The 21,311-nt window shown below is 44.8% G+C and overlaps 3 long non-coding RNA genes across 3 annotated transcripts; all 3 read right to left on the reverse strand.

Annotated features, from left to right (window-relative positions):
- Positions 1-359: 359 nt before the first annotated feature.
- On the reverse strand, positions 360-6,599 carry LOC125756712 (uncharacterized). The gene is made up of 2 exons (XR_007414697.1): positions 6,511-6,599; positions 360-1,621 (listed from the first exon to the last, which is right to left on the reverse strand). It is a non-coding gene; the product is annotated as an uncharacterized LOC125756712 (long non-coding RNA).
- Positions 3,270-5,845, reverse strand: LOC125756711 (uncharacterized). Its single transcript, XR_007414696.1, has 2 exons — positions 5,689-5,845; positions 3,270-4,809 (listed from the first exon to the last, which is right to left on the reverse strand). It is a non-coding gene; the product is annotated as an uncharacterized LOC125756711 (long non-coding RNA).
- Positions 6,600-11,663: 5,064 nt separating the features above from the next.
- Positions 11,664-21,311, reverse strand: LOC119377644 (uncharacterized). The gene is made up of 2 exons (XR_007414698.1): positions 21,025-21,311; positions 11,664-11,787 (listed from the first exon to the last, which is right to left on the reverse strand). It is a non-coding gene; the product is annotated as an uncharacterized LOC119377644 (long non-coding RNA).

Consider the following 21,311-nt stretch of genomic DNA (forward strand, 5'->3'; position numbering starts at 1 on the left):
TAAATGTATCACACGACCTGCGCCACGAGTGGGACATTTTGGACATGATCCCGATGATGTGAGAGCGTCTGACTACAATTATTAACTAGTAATCAAACTAGCTGCAATAAAAAAAAGAACCTCCCATGCATCAAGAGACGTAATAAAATAGGCGGGCGCGATAGACGCCCGCCTGAGCCTGAGCAGACGACAGCAACAAGCACGGCTGTGCCAGTCAGCCAAACACCACCTGAGATAGAAGTTGGGCATCCAAGTTGTGCCTCACTTTGGTGCGATCACTGTCCTACGCTCTGAAGGTGGCTATGGGTAGGCGTTGTAGCCATGACCGAGTTTTTTGTACGGACTACCTCATGGTGCACAAAAAAAAAAAAAAAAATATTCTGCTGCAGCGGAATTTTCGTTCTGTAGAAGATATCGGATCGAGTCTCTCTTTTGCGGAGGGTCATGAAGCAGGATGCGCGCTCAATTCAAGGGGGAGACCAGATCTGCCAGCACTGCTTCAAGAGATACAAGGACATGCAAAGAAAAGTAGATGCAATGCAAACAAAACGTGTTTTGTCCGTGGTCAGAACTTCTGCCACCAATCTTCACGTAATCCATTCTCTTTAAACTCTGCATTGATGACATAAAGTTTGACAATGTACACGTTTTGGCCAACAATAACCACAGCTCTTGGCGACCGCCCTCCAGAAATTCATTTCCATTCCTGAAGAGACGTTGCCTTTCATACCAATCTCTCAATTCTGGCACAGCACAACATCATAAGAGACGTATAGAGGGAATGCGTTCTTTAGCATGCAAGATATGAATTATACTCAACTGAAATAGATGAAAGAAAAGGAGGCTACAACTGAAAGTGCCTACTGTGGACTGAGGGATGTCTCTGCGTGAAGTCGCAAACCACGCAAATGCATTTAATTGGAACGATGTTTTTCTTTACAAAACAGTTCCCACTTTCCGACAATAGATCATTACTGTTGTTTAGCGAAGCTCAGAGAAGAAAAAAAGACGTGTTATTGTATTTTCTTGTTACTAGAGATGCCCTTTACGCAGTAGCCATCACGCTCTGAAAACGCAATGTTTGGCATTTTCTGCTTTTGTTCCAATAAAAATGATGCAACATGTTTTTTCATATCATTCTGCAGTCCTTTGAGAAAATTTTGGGGGACTTTGAACAAATTTGAGATTGTGTTTTTTTTTTATTATAGATTTTTGAATCGAGGAGCACTTTTGCCTTGGTGTTTCGAGCATGAAAAATTATTACTTTGAAAATTATTAGAGAAATACAAATGCACAGGTTCATTATTTACATAAAGGCCTATTCATACTGCAAATATGAACAAGCTAAGATGTTCACAGAAGTAGCCATAGCGTCCCAAACTTGACTGATTTTCAAAAACGCAACGTTTTTCATCAATTTTAAAAAATACATAATTTGCTCAGAATTTCATGAAATGATAACAGCTCTTTCCTCTTTACTTCTACTTCCGCTAAAAAGAAACATATTTGTAATATATAGCTTCAGTAGCTGCCAGCATGGTTGCGAACTTACGAAAACACACTCTTCCGTAAAATGGTAGTCGTCATTGACTCGTAAACCGGCGACGCTTGTCCAATTTTCCTGTGTTGAAAAAAATTTTCATTTGAAAAGCGAACTGCGATTTCGTGCTGTGCAGTGATATGTGCACAAAATACAAAATTATCAGGAAAATCGGAAACATCAAGTATACACCTTTTTTTTTTTTTAATTTTGTGGAATCGACCAATATGCTACTACAATTGAGAACTGCGGCGGAGAGCGAGGGTCGTCTGCTTGAGCACGAATTGAGGCGACGCGATTTTTTTTCTTCTTTTTTTTACACCATGAATTGCCCTTGCTGGATTGTAGGATGCAAGTCTGGTGACCGGCGCATGTGAAGCTGCGAAATTATGTGCCCGCAAATGAATCCGGCGAGCGGAGTGGCTGCAGCGCATCGATGCACTTAACATCAGACTCCTCATCCGATCAATGCCTAAATGTAGGGACAGTAGTAGTGATAAACCAATCGATATCCACATTTCATTTATTCGACTTGGTGACGAAGCCATTTCCATTACGCAATCTCCAGACAGCGGCGCGAATTTTCGGAAATTGTACGTAATATTCCGAGCACGGCAAGTGACGTCTCTAATCCTGAACAATGCCGGAGCTTTCCAGCCGAGCGCTTCGAAGCCTTCCTCGATCTCCACACCGCAGATGAGTTATGTCGCGTAGGCTGCTTGGGCAAATGAAACTTCGTGAAGGCATTTCCCGCGTATTTTCCATTCCATTAATCGGCCAGACAAGTGCGCGTTAGCACAGCGTGTTCATTTTCGGGGGAATTTAGAAGGGCACCATAAACTGACGGCGCCCCCCCCCCCTTTTCCCACATCTGCCACGGCAATCACAAAAGGAGAGGGGCGCCCTAATTCCCGCAATTCCTTTTACCTGACCGCCTCTCCCTCCGACGTCGCCGCTGGCACACCGCAAAGCTGACTCTGCAGCCTGGTTTCAGAGGCACTTCTTCTGAAGCAAGGACCTTTCTTGATGTCTTTAGTGCTTCGTTCTTTCCTTTTCTGAGGGGTCGCTGACGCCGCCCGTGCCATAACAAAATGTGATAATTTACTGGGATGGAGGCACTGTCCCAATTGCTCCAAACAACTTGCATGCTACGGCCTGTTCTAAAGCGACACTTTTGAAGACTATCCACCTTTTACATTTTCCTGGGCTGCCCTCTGCTGTTTTATTAGGGGGCGGGACAACTATTTCCAGAACAAAAGCCTCCAAGATGGAGAGGTTTTGAGACTTTTCCACAGGAGTGGGAAAGCGTATGCATCGTGGCATCATGAAAGCGGCAGGTTGCTTAACTAGGTGTGGTCCACGTCTTCAATGGCAACTCAATCGCTTTGTCACCGTGGCCAACCCTATCAAGTCCGTTTTAGTACAGTCAAATTAAAAGTTATAACTTGCATTGTGCCATAGCTTAGTGTGGTTTCTGGCACTAACATGTCATACGAACCTCATATAGAATATGTTATCAAAACTGCCTAAAAGCACTTGTGTTAGTTGGTTATGGCATACTTTGCCGAAAACGTGAAATTTTCGTGTACATTGGCTTTTTTTTTTATTCCCAACTAATTTACTGCTACTTAATGTCGGGAACCATATTACAAAGCTTCAGTGAATTTCATTGCTAAAACAAATGCATGTTATATACCATGCCCCTTACAGAGCACAAACTTTTGATTACTTCAGTGAAAGCCCAATTATTGGTTCACTTTATTATTCATAACAAAATAAAATACAACATACAGGCTTCAGAGGCACGAGTTCCAAGGGTATTGAAGGGTACGGATCAGCGTTCCATGTAGCATTTCTTTACTCTGTCAAATTCCATAACACTACGCTAGAAACACAAAAACTGTCTTCAAAATATCCAACCCTGCTGGGACTTTCTTGCATCAGGTGATGTTCTCGAGTTCTTCCTCTTGACTTTTTGAAGTACGTATTTCACAAGCAAGCATCAGCAGAAGTCCAAGGAACTTCACTTTTGTGCACCGCTTGCTTCACAAAGTAAGAAAAAAGAGTGCAAGAGATTTCAGCATAAACTTCTTATAACCCAAGAGATAAAGGTATGTGAAATGAACATTATAGTGCAAACAGGGTAAAGAACTAGCACCAAGCACTGGTGTTGCTCCCCATCTCCCACTGGGCTCTTTCCATTTGTGCACATGCACTTGTAAGGCTTTAAACTTTTATAATGTGAAGCCCATATGAACTGAACACAGGTATATGGAATTTCTGTGTGTGTAGAACAAGTTTAATGCGCACAGAAACTCATATGCAAAAGGACAGCATTGTAATATTCAACAATACACCTTGTGATACGTTTGTGCAGTATTACCTTGTTTGACTGAGGCACAGCCTCGAAACAGGAAAACATGAATGCAGTTTTCAGAGAAACGAGAAGTTCTTACACAAGGAAGAAATTTTAAAAAAGAATTGGATGCACCTTGAACACAAAAGAATGAGGCTTTGGCAAAGAAAGCATGGTGTACCAGCAACATTCCGATATAATGTTCAAACAAAAGCACTGTTCAGTCACAGTTTCGTTGATGTGGATAGGGTGATGAATCTGCACACAACGTCACAGTCGGCAGCTTTTAGTCATAGCAGGTAGACGGCCTCCAAGTGAAATCTGGAAGATCTGTCCATGCAGCTACCACGGTGGCTTTCACTTGGCACCCTTAGTGGTCCTGTGGCCTGCAGCCAACAATGAAAGCATATCACCAACTTTGACGGTAATTTCCATCCTCCACAGAGAGGTTTGGGAATTCCTAGGAACTGGAACAGCAAGAGCGCCTGAAACCCATGTGCACAAGGTTTTTCCAAGAACGTCTGGGAACTTAGACGCTGCCAGCATTCTCGTGTTTCAGCCTAGAACCTGACAACCTTGTCATTGGTTGTGCCACCTCCTGCCAACATAGCCTTCTTTTGTCACACGCACGTGTCTATGTGTCTGCTGCACAGTGCTACTGTCATGTAGATTTCACCACATCACGTTGTCACACTGTACTCTTGTACACTCTTTTATCATAGCCTCTGCAACTGAACCGGAATCGCTTCTCACATTAGTGAAATCATTCATGCTGACAAACAGTATTGTTCTTGCAGGTGCTGCAAAACAAGGTAATGATCCCAAGGTGACTTACATGCCATGGAAGATTCATGAGAAATGTGTGTTTATCAGAATATAAAGCACGGGAGTAAGTAAATGTTCATGCAACATCCTTACGTTCTTAAGGGGGCACGTGGCAATGGGAATGGTAAATTTCGTTAAAATGTTCAGTTTTTCAATTTATTTTTTTCTGCAATCCTCAGACCATGTTTTACGTCATGGTGAAATATTAGACCAAAATAAGCAGTAGGAGTTGAAAAAAAAAAACATTTTACTAGTGTGCTGTTATCAAAAACGATGAGAAAATTGGGCTTTAGAAAATGAAAATCTGCTGTTTTCCCTTGACACAATGCCATCCTATTGGCGTCATCATAAAGAGGACAGATAGAGCTCAAGATAGCCACAAAGCTGCATTTCTCCAATGAAAAATAAAACCAGCTTCCTTCTGAGTTCCATTTTTTTTAGCTTTTAGCTCCATTTTCTTGGAGCTCCATTTTCTCAGCTTTCATTTTTTGAACAGTTGCTATCAGTCATCCCTGTGCCATTTCTCAACAAATAAAGATATAACCATTCTGTTTTCTGCACCTAGATCCTGAGACATTGGTGAGTGCCGTAAAGCTGTCCATATTTGTCTGCACGCCATACAGATTTTTATAATTGGCTTTTTGTAAAAGTTGTTAGTAAGACAATGAGTACAAGAAATGTCAAAAATTTTTTTGTGTGCTTATTTGAGTACTAAAAAATAAACCAATAGCTTTACGGCACAGAACGGGCCCTTGTGAATATGCTTATGCAAAAATTGTGACGAACTTATGTCTAATTCATTAATTAATTTTGGGATGACAATGAGAGAGTATCAAGTGTTGTAACTCAACTACAACAGATAGCTCAAAACCGACTTCAGTTATGATATCAGCACAACATATCACATCTGCATGCCAAATTTCATCACTTTATCTCCATAAATAACCAAGATAGTTTTCATTGCCACGTCCCCCCCTTAAGTCATGTCTCACTGTACGATTACGAGACTTTATCAACTATTCCATGCACTGCAGTGGACTGTGGGATTTGGCAAAGAAAGCATGGTGTACCAGCAGCCAAGTACCTCAGTTCTGTTTCTTGACCGCAGCAACAGGTCGTGTTTGAGAACTTGTCGAAGTTAAACACAAAGCCTCCCATTACTGCAAATTTCATGGAGCACTTGATTTCGTACACAAGGGATCAATTATTACACCCTGTATTTTATTAATCACGCATGAACCACAACAGCCTCTTTATTAAGCACAACAGCAGGCACTTAACCATGCAGTGAAAGCCTAGGTTCTGGATTGTAAACACAATGCATGGAAGATTTACACAGCTTGTGCTTACTGTACTGTAACTAAAGTGCCGTAAAGAAACTCTGCACTTTCCATAGAAAAACGAAGAGCAGCAACTTCATTTCATCTTCTGGGCTATTATTCTATAGGGAGATAAAGGCTAAGTAAACGCAGGAAGGTTAACCAGAAGATAAATATCCGGTTTGCTACCATGCACTAGGAAAGAGGTAAAGGGGTGTTCTAAGCAAATGTGCATGTATTTGTGCATAAATCGATTTTGTTAAACATGCGGTACAACTGCTGCAGCTTAGAGACAAATACTTCCATTACAAAATGTGTGCCGAGTAACTGCTTCAGAAGGTTGTTATGCTGCTCCAAAGTGATGTTTCAGTAAGTTACAGCTGGTCCTGTTTTCTGTGTGCTTCCTTGTTAATTATTAACAGTTTTGAATAATTCATTAAGGCTATTGTATATGTTATTTTTTTGCTTACCATAGTACTGACATCCTGTTTTTTTTTTCCCTTTCAGACAGTAGCTGCCTTGGCCTCTACAGATGTCTGCAACATATTGTTGCAAATATATTTATAACTTATTTACAGTGTAGGATGGTCCAGCAGTCAAGATGGCGGTTGTTACTTCCAGCACACCGACACGTCGTCTGCCTCTTCTTCGCACACCTCACCATAGTCATAGCTGCAACCCCGCTACATCGACCTCCGGCGGCGAAAGCGCCGACTCGGCGCCTGTTAGCAGGTGGTGGGCGAAAGGTACGGCTTCAGGCGAGCGACGTGGACGACGTTTGAAGACGTAGAGGGCGCCGTAGGGTCCAGAGGGGCGATGTCATAGGTAACCTCAGTCACCTGGCGTAGCACACGGTAGGGGCCGGAGTATTTGGGCATAAGTTTTTCGGCCAGGCCAACATGCCGAGACGGAGACCACAGGAGAACGAGGTCACCCGGATTGAAGCGAACGTTCCGGTGGCAACTGTCGTATCTATGTTTCTGGCTGAGTTGAGAGTCCGAAAGGCGTCGATGGGCGATCTGACGGGCCTTTTCGGCTGTGCTGATAGCGTGGCGAGCATATTCGGTGGAGATGTGGTCAGGGATGGGTACGAGCGTGTCGAACGGCAAGGTCGGTTCTCTTCCATACAAAAGGTAAAAGGGAGAATATCCAGCAGTGTCGTGGCGCGAGCTGTTGTAAGCGAAAGTGACAAAGGGTAGAGCAATGTCCCAGTCGCGATGATCAGTCGAGACATACATGGCGAGCATGTCAGTGATCGTGCGATTCAAACGTTCTGTGAGTCCGTTCGTGTGGGGATGATAGGCCGTTGTAAGCTTGTGCTTGGTTGCACAAGAGCGAAGTAGGTCCTCGATTACCTTGGATAAAAAGTAGCAGCCTCGGTCTGTGATGAGTTGACGAGGAGCGCCGTGATGTAAGATGACGTCTTGTATCAAAAAGTCGGCGACGTCTGTAGCGCAGCTGCTCGGGAGAGGTCTCGTAATGGCAAAACGGGTAGAATAATCCGTAGCGACGGCGACCCATCTGTTACCGTTGTGAGAAAGTGGGAAAGGTCCCAGAAGGTCGAGGCCAACACGAAAAAAAGGCTCAGCAGGTATGTCTATGGGTTGAAGGAGCCCGGCGGGGTGTACAGCTGGCCTTTTCCGGCGTTGGCACGACTCGCAAGAAGCGACATAACGATGTACGGAACGGTAGAGGCCGGGCCAGAAAAAGCGTCGGCGGACACGGTCGTACGTTCTGGCAACACCAAGGTGGCCGGCCGTTGGTACATCATGTAGTTGCTGAAGTACGGTCGAGCGGAGATGAGTGGGTACTACAACTAGTAGTTCCTGTCCCACTGGGCGCATGTTCCGGCGGTATAAGATACCGTCTATGATGACGAACATGCGAAGCGACCTGTCCGTCGAGTCAGTATTCAGGCGGGTGATTAGATCTCGTAGGGACGCGTCACGCTGTTGCTCGTCACCGATGTTGCCGAAAGCAGAGAGCGAGGAGATACAGATGGACGTGTCATCCGTTACGTGGTCTGGATCGTCAACGGGGTACCGAGAAAGGCAGTCGGCGTCTTGATGTAGACGGCCGGACTTGTAGACCGCTGTGTACGTGAATTCCTGGAGGCGCAGAGCCCAACGAGCTAGGCGCCCTGTTGGATCTTTGAGTGCTGAAAGCCAGCATAGAGCGTGGTGGTCTGTGGTAACGATGAAAGGTCGACCATATAAATAGGGGCGGAATTTACCAACTGCCCATACAAGCGCCAGGCACTCGCGCTCAGTAATAGAGTAATTGCGTTCGGCAGGGGAGAGGAGCCGGCTGGCATACGCAAGAACTCTATCATGACCGGATTGACGCTGGGCTAACACAGCGCCAATGCCGTAACCACTAGCGTCTGTGCGGACCTCGGTTTGAGCAGACGGGTCGAAGTGGGCGAGGATCGGCGGTGTGGTGAGCAGCGTAATGAGGCGGGAAAAAGCACTGGCTTGGTCAGGACCCCACCAAAATGGCACATCTTTCTTGAGATCAGTGAGGGGGCGGGCAATATCTGCGAAGTTTCTGACGAATTGTCGGAAATATGAGCATAGGCCCACAAAACTTCGAACGTCTTTGGCACAAGTTGGTACGGGAAAATCGAGGACAGCGCGAACTTTGTCGGGATCGGGTCGGATGCCAGATGAGTCAACGAGATGCCCGAGAATAGCAACTTGGCGATGGCCAAAGTGGCATTTCGATGAATTAAGTTGTAGCCCAGCCGCACGAAACACTGAAAGAATGGACGAAAGTCGGTCGAGGTGAGACTCAAAGGTGGGGGCAAATACAATGACGTCGTCCAGGTAACACAGGCAGATAGACCATTTAAAGCTGCGCAAAAGCGTGTCCATCATCCGCTCGAACGTGGCCGGCGCATTGCACAAGCCGAACGGCATGACTCTGAATTGGTAGAGACCGTCAGGCGTTACAAAGGCAGTCTTCTCACGGTCGAGGTCGTCTACGGCGATTTGCCAGTAACCAGAGCGTAGGTCTATCGAAGAAAAATAGGTAGCACTATGAAGGCAGTCCAGGGCATCATCGATACGAGGAAGCGGGTAGACATCCTTTTTGGTGATCTTGTTTAAATGCCGATAATCCACGCAGAAACGCCAGGTGTTGTCTTTCTTTTTAACTAAGACTACAGGGGAAGCCCACGGACTCGAAGAAGGCTCAATAATGCCTTTTGTGAGCATCTTGTCGACCTCCTGTTGAATAACTTGGCGCTCTGATGGTGAAACTCGGTAAGGACGCCTGTGAATTGGAGCTGCATCACCGGTATCTATGCGGTGCTTGACTTGCGATGTTTGGCCTAAGGGCCTACCGTCGAAGTCAAATATGTCAGAGTAGATCATAAGGAGATCAGTGAGGTCTTTAACTTGAGAGGGCAAAAGTTCTGAGGCAATCATCTTGGTGATGTTGTTGTGCAGTGTAGAAGAGGTGACTGCGTCGACTCTATGCGGGTTCGGAGAGACGACAACGGGCAGTTCAGGTGACACCGATGAGATCTGGCACTCGTGCGACGGTGACAGAGTAGCAAGAGCAATGCCTTGTGGTAGGACTTGAGGGCTGAATCCGAAGTTCAGAAGAGGAAGGCACGTCTTGTTCGCTGTAACAGTTACAACTGTGTACGGAGAGGAGACGCTGCGGGCCAGTAGAACACTGGGAGAAGGAGAAACCACGTAATCACCATCCGGTACATTGGGATAGGGTTCAACAGCGACGCAAGTTAGGGCTTGTGGTGGCAGACGAATAGCCTCGGCACACGAAAGTTTGGTCTGAACCACCTCCGACACGTCGGCGGACGCAGGCAAGTCAAGTTGTACAACACCGGCCGAGCAGTCAATGACAGCAGAGTGGTCAGACAAGAAATCGAGTCCGAGGATGACATCATGTGGACAATGAGCGAGAACATGAAACAGAACGGACGTCTGGCGGTCGGAGAACCTCACACGTGCCGTGCACATTCTGAGTACAGCCGGAGTTCCTCCACTAGCGACACGTACAAATAGGGACTCGGGCGGCGTAAGGACCTTATTTAATCGTGCACGGAGATCAGAGCTCATAATAGAAATATGTGCGCCGGTATCAATGAGGGCAGTAACAGGTAGGCCATCCACTTCCACAGCAAGCAGGTTCTGGTCCGTAGTGAGGGTCAGCAGAGGGTTTTCAGGTCGGGGGTCGAATGCAGCGTCACCTCCGGGAGCTGCATTGCTCAGTTTTCCGAGTATGGGCGTCCAGTAGGGTGGGGCGACGAATGGCGACGGGGCTGAGGTGACCGGGAGCGACGATCGCTTGGGGACGGCGAACGGCTGGAGCGTCGGACCGATGTCGCAGGAGCCTCAGCGTATGGTCCACCGTCACGAGCGGGAAACTGCAGGGGCCGGTGGTTGTCGTCACGTCGATAGCCAGAAAACGAGCGAGATGGAAAGGTGCGAGAACGACAGTAGCGAGAAATATGTCCTACACCGTGGCAACGAAAGCAGATCGGCTTGTCGTCCTGCGTTCTCCACTGGGTAGGGTCACGATAGCGGCGAAACATTTCCGGTGCACGAGGAGGCGTTATGGAACTGACACGAGGTTCCGTCAACGAACACACCGGCTGCAGTCCGACATTTGCAAGCTCTTCCCTCACAACCTGCTGGATCAACGAAATCGTTGGTCGAGGATCATCAGATGGCCGCGCCAGGAAAGATGGTGGCGACGCCGCCTCGATTTCTCGGCGCACAATGCGAACTACGCTCTCGTTGGTAGGCGGTTGACCGCATGGCGGCTGAAGGTCCTCGCAAGATGATGTAGCGGCCGTGTTCGGAAGTCGCACGAAATGCTGGGCAATGCGGCGACTCTTCAGTTCTTCGAACCGGCGGCACTCTTTGATGATGTCGTCCACGGTGGAGCAGTCTTTAGACACTAGCAAATTGAAAGCATCATCCGCAATTCCCTTGAGCAAGTGGCTTACTTTGTCACCCTCTGACATGTTGGTGTCGACACGTCGGCAAAGGGCCAGGACGTCAAGGATGTAGGAGACATACGATTCGGTCGAAGATTGTGCCCGACAGGAGAGTTCTTTAGAAGCGGCCCGCTGGCGTCCGACGGCTCTACCAAATAGGTCATGAAGCTTCTGTTTACAGGCATCCCAACTGGTTATGTCAGCTTCATGAGCCTGAAACCACGTACCTGCTGTTCCGCAGAGATAGAAGTCAACGTTGGCAAGCATCATTGTAGGGTCCCACCTGTAGACTGCTGCAAACCGCTCATACTTCGCGATCCAGTCATCAACGTCAACGTGGTCGGTGCCGCAGAAGTTACCAGGATCGCGGGGTTGAGTCAATACGACCGGCTGTACCGGAGGCGCGGTCGAAGCGGCAGCAGCAGAGTTGCTTTCTGTTGACATATTGCGGCTGTCCAGGATACGTCCGCTGCAGAGTTCCGTCTTGCGTAGTACCCAGCACCACCACCAAAATGTTGCGAATATATTTATAACTTATTTACAGTGTAGGATGGTCCAGCAGTCAAGATGGCGGTTGTTACTTCCAGCACACCGACACGTCGTCTGCCTCTTCTTCGCACACCTCACCATAGTCATAGCTGCAACCCCGCTACAATATTTTCCTAAACATGCATAACAGGTGCAAATCATTCCTCCGGACACGGCGCGTTGATTGTTCCAGATACAGGGATATTGCACAGAAATGCCTCTGATGAAATTTCACGCTCCTTTGAAGACACTGGAATATTGCAAGTTAATAAAGTCATCAAGTCTGTAAACTGCAAAAGCTTACATCATGAGTATGCAAATTCACTCTCCTGGCAAAAACACTTAAGGTATTTTTAAGTGTTTGCCTGAATGTGGTTAGCCAATCAAGTAAACAGTTGTAAAGGGGCCCTGCAACACTTTTGAGCACGGTTAGAAAATGCTGCCGATCGATATTCGAGGCACCCGAGAACATGTGAGCCAAACAATATAGCACAGCATGCGGCCCGGAGTTTACAATTAATTTTCAAGGGCAGCTAGAAATCGCTTACTCTTCCCTCGACAAATGATGCCATAATCCAAGATGATCATGTCATAAACATAAAGTCCACGGCCATTGGCTGATTTAAGCATTGTGAGCTGCATAGTTATCGTGGCCGCCGCAACGTGGTCACGCTGCACGCTCGTGATTATAATGAAAGTAAGGCAAGTGTTCAAAGAAAGAAAAGTACTCAAGGTCACGCACACTGAAAAACTGACGTAGCTTCTTGCCCCCTTATCATCCCCCTTTGCAAAGCTTTCAGCACACTTGCTGGTACAAAAGGAGAGAGAAAGCACGTGACAAATCCCTGTAACTGCACTTGTACATGATAGATTCTAAAATTTTGTGGAAGCTGATTCATGAGACATTACCTCCATTAAGGAAGTCATTCAACAATTACTTTAAGAAGTGTTGCAGGGCCCCTTTAAGGATACCGCGGAACCTCCAGAAAAGCTGCTATGCTGTTTAAAGAAAACAATCCTAAACAATCAAAACAGAAAAATAGAAATCAACATTTATAAACAAAAAACAAAAGGACATCACGCCTCAAATTTTTGGTCTAACACTGCTTTCTCGTCAAGAATGTGCAGAAACGATGGTCTCCTTTCGATAATACTGCGAGGCATATAGGAATATGCAGACAGCAGCAAAATGCAGTCTCGTGTGCACCTTGGTTGTGCCCCATCTTATATACACCACAGTATTATTCAGAGATGCCACACCAACGAGCCTGTATGAAAGAATGACCTCCCCTGTGCAAGTGGATGCCAATCACCATGACACTTGTCAACATCTTTGCTTCCTTACAAAGTAATTATGTGGAACAGTAAATATCCAGGAATACTCAAACATTGTACACCTGATGTTATGATGTTCTGGAGTTGCAAATTGGATAAGATATTTAGTACCTCTGTTAAAATGCTCGTCAAACTTGTTAGCTTGTTGCTATAAATGATGAAGACAAGTTCGAAACTTACCACCAGTTTGTCCTTACTGGCTATATTATTTTGCTGTTATTGTTATAGCTCCAAAGGAGCTGTGAAAAATTTTGTTGGTGGCTGGCATACCTGTTGCTGTTGCTGACATACGGGTTTTATGGCTCTTTCATAGCCATAATAATGTAGGAATATAGCCAATAAGGACAAACTGCTGGTGAAATGTCCCCTCGAACTGCCTGTGGAACATTTACTCCCTTTTTATGAGGAGAAAAGCTTAGGGGTAAATCGCAAGTTGGTGAGTTGAAGCGGTCGATAATCTTGCATAGGGTCAGATCATGGCACTGTTCAGCAGCAATGTCGATGAGTTCAGATATGGCAGGCACGTATAAACTAGTATCACTCAGTGCCGTTTCTGGTAGGTCTACGGTGTACCAGAAAAGGCAGTCGGAATATCGACGCAAGCGACCAGACTTGCAGACTGTGTATGAGTACTCATGAAGTCATAAAGCCCCATGCCCAAGGTGACCAGGAGGATGTTTGAAGAGAGGCAGAGATGTTTATGTTCTGTTTTTCTGCACTGTGTATTTGTCTACAGTTCGTGCTTCTCGTATATCATGGATCCATGTTAAGTCGCCTAATTCCTGTTTTATTGCCAGGAGAGGCCATGTTGAACGGTCTGCTGCACAGATAAGGACTAAATTTCGCTACACTCCAAACATGAGACAGGCGCTCGCTCTCCGAGATGGAAGAATTCCACCCAGCTGCGAATAGAAGGCAGCTGGCAAGAACATGATCGTGACCATGTTGACATTAAGCGAGAACGACATCTATGCTAGGAACACCGGCATCAGTACAGACTTCATTTGGGGCACAATCATCAAAACGAGCTAGTGCGAGTGATGAAGCAGTACTGCAATGAGCTGCGAAAATGTTTGGCCAGGACCCCAAGAGAAGTGCAGCAATTACAGCACAGTTACTAAGGATCCAAAACAAAAGCAGGTAAGAAAACATTTTGGAGGAAGAAAAGAAGGAATCTACTTGTAGCACTTCAAGATTTATGCACTTCGTTTCATATAGCAGAAAACATTACAGCTGTAGCTGTCCTAAAGCTTGGGAAATTTTGCCCCAAACAAGCAAGGTCAGTAAAGGCTTTCTTTCATTTTAGGAAATGCAAGAAAGCAGATAAAGCTCGTTTTGGACCACACCTAAGACAAGATATGGAAATGTTTTTGTTAGATGTTTAGTAGCCACAAGGAAAACAATCTGCATGCCTACTGCTGCAGCATACATCTTCAGCAGCAGCATGGCATGAAAGGTCCCATTTTTTGGCTTTCTTTCAGTCGAAATATTAGGGGTGTGCGAATAGTGAATTTTGGAACCGAATCGAATACGAATCGAATAGTGATGACACCGAATCGAATACGAATACTAATCGAATACTTTTCGAATAGTTTTCGAATAGTAAAACAATCATTCTCAAAACGGTCCTAGAACTCCGCAGCGTCTTTTTTTCTTTTTTTGAAAGAAATATTCACGAACTTTCACCAAAGAGCGTTGCGCTTACTTTTAACAGACACAAAATACCACAGTTATGAAATCTGAGGTAAGCTCGTATACAGCAGCGACCACAACCTTCGAAATATTTTCTAACTGTAGGTTGAAATAAAGCAGCGGCTGCAGATGTTTTGTCACCTGCTTTTAAATAAAACAGACATAATATCTAAACAATTTTGAGCCGAAGACTACGCATACAGCTAAGGCGGTAATGAAACACATAAACCTGCCATCGCAACATGGTCCTCGGCACTGAAGGCATGTAGACATCGATGTTGAAAGCTGTATCTCCAAAAACAATTTACGCAAACACACCCCTTGCATCTATTGCTATTCATGAAGCTGAATGCAGGTGCACCTTCAGTTCTTACAAGATGAAGACAGGAACTGATAAATGCGATGCAGGGGCAGCATAGTAAAAACTGAGCGAGTATGGAGCTTTCATAAAAAAAAACGCCTTCATCCGGTAATCAATATAGCGTCGGTAGTTTCGTAAAAGCTTGGGCTGCATGCATGCTGGTAATTTAGAGATTAAAAGAAGAAAAATGGCCTTTAAATATTCCAAAGTTTCATTGTTTTGGGGTTCTCCTGTCGGCGCTAATTATTCGAAAACTATTCGAAAAATATTCGGCATTTCGAGTATGTACTATTCGATTCGAGTACCGAATCGAATAGAATGCTATTCGATTCGTTATTCGAAATTTTCGAATATTCGCACACCCCTACGAAATATAGCTTGTCTTGACGTAAATTGCTGTTGGGAGGGGGGTAGGGGCAGTGGCACATATCAATCCAAGGTGTAAGAAACTTGGTAAGCACTTGCAGCAATGCCTGTATGTTACAAAAATACTATTTTCAGAAAATCAATTTTTTTCGATGACCTTTAACTTGTCCCCGTTAAAGTAAATGAGGGCAAAGGAGCAGTACACCTTCCATGTGGAACACATTGCAGTGTCCCTATTTGTGTATAGCTATGCGCTGGCAACCACGGCTGGGCAAAGATACTTTGAAATTGTGTCGCGATACGAGGCAAGAATTATTTGAGATACAGATACAAGATACTGCAACACTGATTGTATCTGATACGATACATTCCAATTGTATCTTAAGATACTTCGATACATTCTCAAATTTGTTAATATATATCCATATAATGCAGCATTAAACACCTATGCACATAAATTTTCGCTTTAAAATTTATTAACTGCGACCAATTGTGTTTCTTTGAATGAAAACTCTGTTAGTATCTCAAAAGTTTTGCACTCCTTGTTCAACGTATTATATCTGTTTCATTCCGAAACAACTCATTGGCATTGTTTTAGCTGCTTAACATGACAGCTCTTTATACATTTCGCTAATAGCGGTTCTTGCTTATAGCTTTTGTATTGATAGGGGCTAGTCGCTGCTCTGCTTGCTGAACACCAAGCGGGTTGTCAACTAACCATATGAACTTCAATAAGAAGCCTCCGCACAATGGTACAAATACCGCTGTGCAGTTCTACCTTGCCAGTAAACATATTACGGTTTTCGCAATTACGGATCACCGGACAGGTGTACGTCACCAAGAACATGTGCAGCCCAGAAACTATTCAGACGTATTGTAGATTTGCACAAAGCGCTGCAGGACACCGCCGCTATTCACATTATTGCCACTTATAGATCCGATTACCTGGTGATTAGCAACAGTAAAAGAATTTTGGGAAGCCTAAACAACGAAAACAAACATATATAAGTAAAATAGAAAAGTGGCTCCATATCAAACACAGCAAATAAAAATGGAAACACGATACAGGAAGCACGCCCAAGAGCAAATAATAATCGTTGCGTTTTACGTCAAGAAACCACGATATGATTATGAAAGACGCTGTATGGAGGGTTCCAGAAATTTTGACCACCTGGGGTTCTAAAACCTACATATAAGCACAAGGGCCTCTACTATTTTCCCTCCATCGAAATCCAGCTACCGCGACCTTCGGGCCAGCAGTCAAGCGCCATAAGCACTGGACCACCGCGGCGGGTAACCCTTAATAGCTACAATTGAATTCAGTGCCTATGTAAAATAGAGTAAAACGGCTCGTTGGGACGCTCATGACAAAAACGGACCATTTGGTATAACAGCGTTTCTCGAATATCTTTGCGAAAGTATTTAAGATGGCACCTAATAATTTACGTTATTATAATGCAAACTCAATTTGCTATTTTCTTTGCAGTAAGCAGAATTATCGTTACTGTATACTTCAGGTGTGCCCAGATTATATATTTGTTCTCAATATCACCTTTACATAGCAGTAAATTCAAGTACAATATAAGTATGTAAACTTATATTCCACTTGAAGAAGAACAGCAGCAGAAATGATGCAGACAGTTAAAACTAGGAATAAAGCAGAGAGCTTACCTTGGCAGCACGTTAAAGGCATATTGCAGTAAACAGACCGGCAGAAAAGAAAACAATATAGAGACATAGATAATGTACGAGATGGAAAAGGACAGCTAAGAAAGAACTTCTGCTGACAATCAAATTATGATTTTAAAAACTCTTTGGATAAAAGAAAGACAGACGTACGCCAATACAGCGCCTGTTAGGTGAATGCTTGTTCTGTTAAATCCAGCAGCGGTACCGTTGGTGCTATAGCTGTTAGAATCTTATTTGCATATAAGTCCAATTCATTGCATGTAATGCAAACTTACATTCACGAGATCCTTCAAATAGCCGATGTGTGAAAGCCACAAGAGGCAAAGCAACCCGCCATTGTTGCATTCTTCAGGCTTCGTAACAAAGCACCACACAAAAGGAACTTCAATAAGGACTTTACAGCGGCATCAACTTGTGTGCAAAAGACCCCGCACGCATTGTAGTGTGCAGCAGTGGAGAGTGGCTAAGTGCCAAGCGTCATGGCACTGACAAAACTAAAGAAATAAACGATTAAACAAAAATTCAGCTGGGCGCAGACGTTCGTGCTCTTGTCTGTCGAGACGACGCGAGCGCCACCTCATAGCTCTGCTCAACCAATATATAGGGACGCTCAGAACTTATTGCCTATCCTTGCTGGAAAACTCTTGCGGAAAGATAATATAATGTCACTGCCTTTAGTTTTATTCTGGTGACTTAGTGGCAGCAGTATTATTCTGGTGACTTAGTGGCAGCAGTATCAGCTTGAGAAGCGGATATCGGCCAACGTTTATCGCTTCGCACGGTGGTGGTGCGATCACAGTATCTTGATACACGATACATTCTTCAATGTATTGGAAATACAGATACTTGTTTTGCGAGACGTATCACGATACAGATACAAGATACCCAAAGAGTATCTAAGATAGTAGTATAGATCCAAGATAGTAGATAGCAGTATCGAAGATACATGTATCTTCGATACTGCCCAGCACTGCTGGCAACGACGTCAGTGAAGACAACCGATCCACTCGAGAGGCACAGCACGAAAGAGTGAGGAAGAAGACGTTCCCTTCGAGTATGACATACCATACTTCTGCTTTTCGCAATAAAGCTCCTGTGCTTTATAAACTGCGACAATATCGTAGGCTCAAGAAACACTGGTGCAGATTGTATGAGTAGGCTGCAGATGTAGGCACTGCCCATAACAAACAATATACCTGTCAGACTGCTTAGACTTCAATGGTCAGACTTTATATCTTCCTACAACAATTTGCATACATGTGTTTCTCGTAAGTTTTTTGTTCCACACACTTCGGACAGTCTATTGTTTAAACTCTCAAAAGGGGGAATTTGTCATGTGGTATGCGGTGTTTGTGGTGTTGTGCGATGCATTGACGGAGATGACAAAACAGCGGAAATGATGAAATCATGAATTTGACCAATAGTAAACTGACGTGAAGAGAAGAGAGGATAAAAAGAAAGTGCAAGCTATGAGAAAGGAACTGAAGGAAGCAGTTGCAGGTCGCAAAAGCTTGTCGGGTCCTGGTCCTGAAGCCTATCCGCTGCCTAGTTAAACCACTCGCCTGGCTCCCTTTTGCTTGGCACTAATGTAGCGAGCTCCAGTTCGCTGCACATAAATCTGGGACGTACTCCAGACCTGAGCCTTCTGTTGGCTGTCTGGAACTTGTTTGTGCCACTACTACCCTCCCGTCAGTCCATGTCAAGTTCATACCGTCAGTGCGAGGCACAACCCAACGACCCATCGACACCACACTGCCAGCCAAATGCGAACCATCACAAATAATAATAATAATAATAATTTATTTGCCATCTTTGTAATATACAGATAGGGGGATTGTAGAAAAAAAAGCTGTCCCTGGACAGCTTGACTAGCCTACAACCTTATGTATTTGGGTTGACTGGATTACGTGTCTAATCTAGTCAAACTTGATTCACTGAATAACGTATGCCCTGTGTAATCCTTACAGTACATATAAGGTGGTCACTTGCATGTCATTCTTCTTTGTATTAAAATAGTAATTCGATATGCAAACGATGCAGCTACTGTGATTTCACAAACCTTGCCTCACTTACCAACAGCATACGACAACAAGACGGCCATCTCTCTGTGGCCAAAATGACATTTTAAACAGTTCTGCTGAATACCAGCGTTGTGAGAAATCTGTAGAGTGGATGTAGTGGACTAGATGACTTGTGAACATAGGTGAAGAACAGTGTCAAGGCAGCAAAGGCAAGTTGACCACATGAAACCACGAATTGGGGAGTCCATCATTCATTCAAATGCTGGCACTTTAGAACCACCAGGTGTTGTCCCTTTTTTCATACAAGAACCACACAGGTGGCCCAGGAACTCACTGATGGTTCAGTTATGCCCTTGGCCAACGTTTTGTCACCGTTCATTTGAATGACACAGTGGTCTCACGAATCTGGACAAACTGTTTGACATGGAGGCTCTTCACTTCTTTAAAGCATCGACACTCTCTTTTTATGTCGTCAATGGTCAAACAGTCCTTGTGCATGAGTAAATTAAAGTCATAGACGATGCCTTTCAGCATGTGGTTCACTTTCTAGGCTTCGGACATTTCGTTGTCCATTCACCAATATAAAGCTTATATGCAGCCCCAAATGGCAAATTCCTCCTCATGTGTTTAGAACCACACCCAGGCCATTCCATTCAGGCAGTACATCATGTTAGCCATTATACTAGTTTGGTGACACCTGTCAGTCTTGCTGGCTCAGTTGTACTCAGCCAGCCAATCTTTCACATGCATATTATCGGTACTGCAGGAAGTGCCAGGATCTCAGAGTTCAGTCAGGACAATCTGGTGTGGTTGAGCTGTAAAAGGTCCAGTGGGCCTTTTAGTTGACATGATAAAATGGCCCATAAGATGTCAGCCGTGAAGTTTTATGATGTGCTTTGGATGTGCCGAGGTCCACCACCAAAGCTGTTGCAGGGAGATGTCAGAAAGTAGTTAGCTTGTATCAGCGCGGTACATACGAGAAGTAGACACAACACACAAAGAAGACACAGGTAGGCGCCCACCTGTCTCTTCTTTGTGTGTCGTGTCTACTTCTCGTGTGTACCGCACGAGAAGCTGAGTTCATGGATAACCAACTCGCCCGAACTACAACACTTCAGAAAGTAGGTTGATTTAGAATGTTTACACGAGGACAGTGAAGAAAGCCAAAACAAAAATGTCGATCCAGGCAACAGCTTTTCCTCTCCGTCCTCAACGTAAGCTGCTCATAACAATGTTCATAACGTTTCTACTAAATGGATTTGTCAACATTTCTACTAAACGGACGACGAATGTGCTGCACCTGACAATTCCGTGATTTGCAATGGTGCTAGTGATAGTGAATCAAGAGTGACTTCATAATAAAAATAATGTCTGGGGTTTTACACAACAAACGCACGATATGGTTATGAAGCACGCCGTAGTGAAAGGCGCCGGATATTTGGACGAGCTGGGGTTCTTTAACGTGCGCCTAAAATTAAGTATACGAGCCCCTACCAGTTCATCTCTATCAAAATGCGACCGCCGAGTTCGAAAAAAAAAAAAAAAGGCACTTCAAGCTTTTCAACAAACACTCCTCTTGAAAGCGTGTAGCAACCACCACCATAATGACATTAACAATCATACTAAGCACCGCAACGTAGAAGCTTACTAGCAAGTGCTTGGAACGGTGGATGCGCCTCCAATGCTTTACTGAGCACAGACATCTTGCATAAATTTCTATGCAGTGCACGTACCAGTTGCAACTCCAAGTTGGACGCGTTCGCCTAGCGTCATCAAAATCACTACGGATTTATGCGTACAACGCGGTCACAATAAGTGCTACTCTAAATGTTTCGGCGTGGTCCATGGTCATGAAATTTGACTGACTCCACTGAATTGGCACCGCGCCCAAGTCGGACACCGCGTTGCAAGTTTCAAACGTTAAGTGGTCCCTTTGCGGCAACACCGCTTTCATATTGTTAATTTCCACGTAACAATATGCCAACACTGCACACAAAGTAATGAGAAATAGCACGGCACCCACCTCGACCGCGCTACTAACTCACGCTGTGCAAGCAGATGGCAAGCAGCGACCGCCTGCAAACAAACTTCACCTCTAGAAGAGCCAAAGGACCTGACAATCGCGCTGACAATAGACGAAAGCTACATAGTAGGAACCGCGCTTGTGTTGTCCCGTGTCGTTCCTTCTACGTAGAGAGAGAGAGAGAAGCAACTTTACTATCCTTCTACTATGGTCCCTACTTCTCTACGTAGCTTTCGTCTATTATACCTCACGAAACCGTTTGAAGCACGGATCCATGGTTTGAAGCC

The sequence above is a fragment of the Rhipicephalus sanguineus genome, unplaced genomic scaffold (genome assembly GCF_013339695.2).
Source record: "Rhipicephalus sanguineus isolate Rsan-2018 unplaced genomic scaffold, BIME_Rsan_1.4 Seq528, whole genome shotgun sequence".
In the NCBI taxonomy this organism is placed as follows: domain Eukaryota; kingdom Metazoa; phylum Arthropoda; class Arachnida; order Ixodida; family Ixodidae; genus Rhipicephalus; species Rhipicephalus sanguineus.